Genomic DNA, 7,055 nt, shown 5'->3' with positions numbered 1-7,055 from the left:
ACAAACTTACGTGTTAATACGTATAGTAAAATAAAATAAAATATGAAACATGAAGCAGAACAGAACCCCGAATAGACAGCAGGCAGCTGAACTTCATTTAACAGAACAAAATGTTCTTGAGGCCATAAAAACAGAAATGGCTTATATGATTCATAGTTAGAATAATTAACCTGATATTAAAGGTGTCTTTGGCAACGCCTGGCAGTAACAGTACGCGTACTTCTCACAGATGTCACACTGATGCCAGCGTGTCATCTACCGTCATTTAACCTCAGCCCCGTCTAGCGTCGCTGCCTTCAAGTAGAACTCATGTGGAAGTCACGATTATGGTCACTGACAGGCAGCTGCTGGGGAAGACCAGGTAAATTAATGTAGGAAATGCAAGGGAGCAATAAAAAGATGAGGCCCTGGGGAACACCAGGAGAACCATCACCATGTAGCATTTGTAACGTAGCAGCTAGTGGTGGAAAACTAACTTCACTAACCTTGAGGAGATAGGGGTTTGAGTAGGAAATGAATAAATTTAAATGCAGGAACTTTCAAATAATTTCTTCATTGGGCCATAGGCTCAAATGGCATTTTGCTACTTGAGCTTAATTTGGAAACACTCTCGTCAACAGGGCTAAAGACTAGATTTAAAACATTTCATTTTGATCATATTTTCAACTGGACTGATACTAATATTTTTTGGTACCAGGTTAACAAGGTTAACGACCTACAAAGCTGAGATCATGTAATACTCAAGCACAGAAACATTATACACAGTAGAGACTGGGGTTTTTGCTCAACTAAAGTAGTGGCAACTACTTAACAGAAAAAATACATATATACCAAAAAGCCTTCCTTTAATAAATGCTGGTGTGACATTTCTAACATTGTGCTTACATAGAATTTATTTAATCTTTATGTAATTTCTAGCTTCACTATAATAACTTGTTAATTTTAGTTGTGTGGCTTTAGTTTGCTTGTGTTGCAGTCACGTCTTTCACAAGTGAACACAACTGACTGGATGTTCGCCCAATGAAAAGATTAGATTCAACTTTATTGTCATTACACATGTTTAAGTGCAAGGCAACGTAATGTAGTTAGCATCTGAGGAGACCTGCACAAGCAGTAAGAAAGTAATTAAAACAGTGTTCCAGTGTACACGTCGACTTTTGACATCAGGATATGTGCAGATATTACAGCACTCCATGTATATAGTCTCTCTATAACCTGTATATAAATATATATACTTTTAATAAAATGAAATTAAAACACAAATGTGTAAATTGTGGGATGAATATGGCTTTACTCCACACAGGTAAAACACAGCTAACATTTTTTTTTTTTTCTGAGCCACTTTAAGTGCTTCCATTGTCAACATGCTAACAATGCTAATTGCTTTTAGTGGCAGCGTTCTCCAGCTGGTTGGTCGCTAGCTGCTAATTTCAGCTCGTGTGCGGCTGCTCTCAAACTGTGTTCATTGTTCGCTTTGTTTCAATTATAATTTTATTCCTCAGTTGAGCTCATTTCTTTTGGTTGTTGTCTGTCAGGTGCATAATGATGCTTTTACGGTGTTTACGATTTCATTTGCAGACAGGTGAAATATCAGTTCTATTGTTTGGATTATGTGGAGTATGCACTGCATTGTTTGGGCTTGTGTGTTATGAGCTGCTCATCTCCGCTTGATTGCCACGTTGCTTTGGGTGGATTTTATTTGGTTTACAAGAAATTATTGCTCTAGACATAAACATGGTGTGTTTTTTACGACCTTATCAGAATATATTGTCCCTATAATGCTTTATGGGGCTTGTTTGTGTAGGGACATATGGGAATAAATACCGTTAGGATGTGGGATCAGGTAAAAAGATACCATGATGATCTGTTTACATTTTCAGAAACAGCAGAAAAATTAGACTTAGTAGTTTATTAGGTAGGTTTCTCCTGACAAATACTAATATAAAATAGATTAATACAACAGTTTATTGGTTATTCTATCTAAACACTAGTTAAGAAAAACTACATGTTGATAGGAGGTGGAAAATGAGCCTTAATTTCCAAGTTTTGTTGACAGTTGATTAATTCCACTTTATGATGACTCTGCAGGATGTATTTTCACATCATACTGATATTTCATTCAACAACAACACAATGTACTTACTTTATGGTAGGTGTATGCACTGCAGGACAACTATACTAACAAAAACACATGTTTATAGTTGTTACTAATGACATGTTTGTCATAAATGTATGACACTTTTTTCTGTTAACTTTAATTAAAGAAAACGGCAATGACTCCTCCCACTCTTGGGGGTGTACACCAGTTTTGCATCCAGTGAAAGACTTTCTCAAGCTCTCAGGTCCAGGATAAATATTAATATCATGCCATAATTTGATGAAGACAGGATCATAAATGTTAAATTAGGAGTATCAAAAGTTGGAACTGTAATAAAAAGCTTTTTCAGTGTTTTGAAAAAAGATCAATGTCTGTTCGAGTTATGGGATACAGACAGTTACATGCTGGTTGTCCCCGGGTCAAAATTATATTGTTTAAGTGATTTAATAAGCTGCATACACTATGTTTCAGTGTGAATTTGTTTGGCTATAAAAGCACAGATGTAGGCTGTTTTAGTTAACCTAGAGATAACATGGGAGATTTTTCTCCAGTTGATTTATTGAAGAGAAGGTTCATCAATCTAGATTTTTGTTGTTTGACTACAGCCCTAGTATTTTGGTAGTAGTCAGTTCCTCCACATTAAAGTATTGGCATCGAGCTTGTTTACACTCTGCTCTGTACTAACGTCTCAATGTCACGAGTCTCCATCTGTTCATTTTTCATATTTCCTTGAAGTTTGTTTTGGAGCAGTAGTAGTTCACTTCGTAGTAAATGCCAAGGTGGGAGGTTCAGTTAAAAGTTGAGCAATTTGTGCTAAAAACCTGCACCTGCATGCAGAGAACTGTGTAAATCTGTGTGCATGTGCCTAAAGAGGGAAAAGCGGAAAACAGAAAAACAAGCGCAGAAAGGATTTAAAAAGGTCGTCCAGCTCCTGCTTGCGTAACGTGTGACAAGCTTGCGGCTCCCAGCTTCAGCGCAAACATTATTCGTCTGCCGTGTTTTGACTGTGACTCCACTTCCCTGGGAGCCTTCTGTCACTTTCAAAAGACACTGCTTGAATGAAACAAAAAGACGCTCCCGTGCATAAAAGCTGCGTTGCAGACCGTGCTGAGATGAATTATAGCCTTAGCCTGTCAAACATATCTGTCAGTTTGGCATTTTGATTGAAAACTGAAAAGGATCCTGCGAACAGCTGAGGATGAAGCTGCTCAGAATAATTTATTTTCTGACGTGTCTTGTCATTCGAAGTGATAGGATGTAGGTGGACTGCAATTTTTATAATTTTTTTTTGAATAAGTGAAAATTAGTGTGTTTAGCCTCAAACTGGTTCTCGTAACGTACGGTGTGGATGAAAGACGGGAACAAATAGCCTCACTGTACACCTTGGGGCGACAGGGCAGGAATAGTGTGTTAAATGGCCAAATCTTTGAGCAAATAGCACAACTACAGAGGGCAGCACTTAGGAGTCCAGTGAGGCAACTTCCAAAGGCCACCTGTCATACAGCGGTGCACTGAGAGGAGAGAGAAAATCAATGACAATAATTGCTCAATAACAGTCCAACGATGGAGGTGTGGGTAGAGGGGACATGGGTCACAGCAGACACGCTGACGTGTATTCACTCATAGTGTAATGGTACCATTTTCTGGTTTACAAGTTGAGCGCGACACAACCGCCACTCTTCCAATGAACGGTGGGTTATAAATGTGTATAAAAGAGTATAAACGCATTCCAATGTAAATGATGGGGACAAAGTCCTCAGTCTTAGCAGTGCACATAAACATTTCATTTGTTTATCAGAGACGGCCTTGCATAGTGTAATCTAGGACTGAGCAACATATTGAATTCATTTGATCAACTGTCACCCAAATGCTGGTCAGTTCTCTGCAGAACTGTAGGTTCTTCTAGTTTCGTTTGAGACGAGTTTCGCACCTGGTGAAAATGACAAAACCAAAAAAAAAAAAAAAGCATGAAGTAGAATGGGACAAATGTGATGGTGATGCTAGCTCAGAAATCATGAATCTAGTAGTAAATGCAACTTCTGCTTGGAAACCCCTGAAACATGCAAGTAACGTTGCGTTAGCTCGCAGTTAGCATTAGCATTAATATGTAACAAGAATCCTCTAAATAAGCATTAACTTAATGTAATTTCAGTCACTATTTATTCATAACATTATCCAGGCTGAAACTGATGATGCATTACATATCAATCTTATCTGATAAGAAGTGTGTGTGTTGTTGAGTGTCTCGCTCCAATACTTTCTTTTAATCTCCAAAGTCAAACCAAAGTTGTCTGCGACTGGCAGTAGCTGGTATGTGATAAAAATTCAAGTTGGTGTTTTTGATTTTTCGGTTTTGGCACCAAAAAATACAGCAAGACGAAATTTTCATGGTTGAAAGTGACAGTGTAGGGGTCAGGGTGTAGGGGACATATGGGATATATTCATATTCATACAAGGGATATATTCTACTGTATTCTATTCTGTTCTATTCTTGTTTTAGAGTGCCACCCGTATGACAAGACAGGACACAAATGGACACAAATTAAACGTCGCTGGCATTTCAACATGGTACCCATTTACTTAGCCGAGCCGTGTGTGTTCCTAAAGATGTTGAAAACTGTCATTTGCAAGTATGAACCACATGTTTTGCAGAAGTAGCACGTCCCATTGAAACATGAGAGAAGCTTCTGGAGAAGACCGATATGTGGACCGGCACAAACATGCAGCTTGTTCATGTTACTGTTGAGTGATGCTCTTTTTAGATTTTTCGGCTCAGCAGCATCACTTTATTATTGAAGAAGACTGTTCACCTATGCTACATAAAATTGTGTTGAAAAGGAGCATGCTACAGTAGAGTTTCCCCATCTGTAGTGCATACGACATACGCTACCTTCTTGTTAAATTCAGTGAGAAGGTGTGTCCAGACTTTCGACCGGTAGTGTAGTTCAATGAAAATGGTAAATTTCCAATAACCCTGAAAAACAAAATAAGCATATTGGATTTTTTGTCACAGTCAGACAAACCAGCATTTATTTCAGATCAATAAGGGACCTCTGAATGTCCAGCATGACCAGGAGAAAGGATTACACTAAGCTAAGCCTATCGTTTTCTGAATGCAGACACTGACAGCTGACCGCTGTTGCAGGATGGAAATGTGAACCTATTCTATTAATGTAAACCAGACTCAATGAATGTGTTTTTTGGTGGAAAAAAAAAAAAAAGTTGAAAGTTACTTTTTCTTGGTTGCAACAGCTTGTGCTAATTTTTCACAGCTGCTGGTGCCACCAGTCACCCTGATTTACTTAGGAGCCAGAAGAACTGGTATCCTAGCAACAGAAGCAGAAATCCCTACTTTGTTTGTTCTGTCACACAATGTGCATGTGGTTGTTTATGTATGTGGCGTATGTGTGTGTCTGCGTGTGAGTCACCGCATGTGCTTTTGTACAACGAGCGCATGCATGTGTGTATGCATACACGGAGGCTTTCGTGTGAGCATGAGCTGCTCTATAGAAACCTGCTGTTAGAATGCAAACTGACACCTCGCTCCTGCCTGTAATGGCTCTGGATTTCTTGGCGTCTGGGAAAAAAAAAAAAAAAAGCTATTTACATATCACCTCTCCACTGTTTCCAATGGCCACGATAATGCTGTCAGACAAGGCTTAGTGAGCCCGCTCCTCTGTCTCACCTCACTTGATAATGTTTACACTCAAAGTATAAAATGTGCACTGCAGTGCTCGCATGTCAATTCTGGTCCACTCCAACAGCAAACCTGACCTCACTGAGGACGGCGGGGGAAGGATGCTGGCTGACCCTTAACAGAAAATATTGGCTTTCCCCGTGTGGACTATTTACATCTATTGAGCAAGAACTTCTTGATCTAATTTACAACCACTGGATCAAATAAACTGTAGACGAATAGATGGAAAGCTTCCAACAGTCCCTGTGCGTGACACAGTGTGCTTTTCATAGGTTTAATTCAATTACCTCTCTGACTCTTGGAACACCTTCACATGTCTCTGAGTCCTCATGTTTTACATAAGCTTCCTCAAACATGTTTTCGATTTGTAGTTCAAGGATTGAACCTCAGCGGAGGTTATTCAGGCACATGGTCACTTAACACGTACCTGTTCAGGAGTGGATAACAGCTCTGATCTTCTCATTTGATTAGATTTGAGAGTCCATGAATTCATTTTATTATCAATTATTATGTTATGTCACTTCTTCGGGGAATTAAGCTTCTTCTACACTCACCGGCCACTTAATTAGGTACACCTTGCTAGTAAAAGTTTGGACCCCCTTTCTTCATGGCATACTTTCAACAAGGTGTTGGAAACATTTCTCAGAGATGTTGGTCCATATTGACATGATAGCATCACACAGTTGCTGCAGATTTGTCAGCTGCACATCTATGATGCGAATCTCGGCCAGGCTGTGGCATTTAACGATGCTCGGTTTGTACTAAGGGCCCAAAGTGTGAGAAGTAAATATCCCCCACACCATTACAACACCACCACCAGCCTGAACCATTGATACAAGGCAGGATGGATCCATGATTTCATGTTGTTTACACCAAATTCTGACCCTGACATCTGAATGTCACAGCTTAAATTGAGACTCATCAGACCAGGCAACATTTTTCCAATCTTCTATTGGCCAAATTTTTTGAGTCTGTGTGAACTGTAATCTCAGTTTCCTCTTCTTACCTGACGGGGTGGCACCCGGTGTGGTCTTCTGCTGCTGTAGCCCATCTTCTTCAAGGTTTGACATGTTGTGCGTTCAGAGATGGTATTCTACATTCCTTGGTTATAACTAGTGGTTATTTGAGTGACTGTTGTCTTTCTATCATCTCCAACCAGTCTGCCCATTCTCCTCTGACCTCTCACATCAACAAGACATTTTCGTCCACACAACTGCAGCTCACTGGATATTTTCTTTTTTTCGGACCATCCTCTGTAAA

The sequence above is a fragment of the Mugil cephalus genome, chromosome 5 (assembly GCF_022458985.1).
Source record: "Mugil cephalus isolate CIBA_MC_2020 chromosome 5, CIBA_Mcephalus_1.1, whole genome shotgun sequence".
Taxonomy (NCBI): domain Eukaryota; kingdom Metazoa; phylum Chordata; class Actinopteri; order Mugiliformes; family Mugilidae; genus Mugil; species Mugil cephalus.
This window is presented reverse-complemented; position numbering follows the sequence as displayed.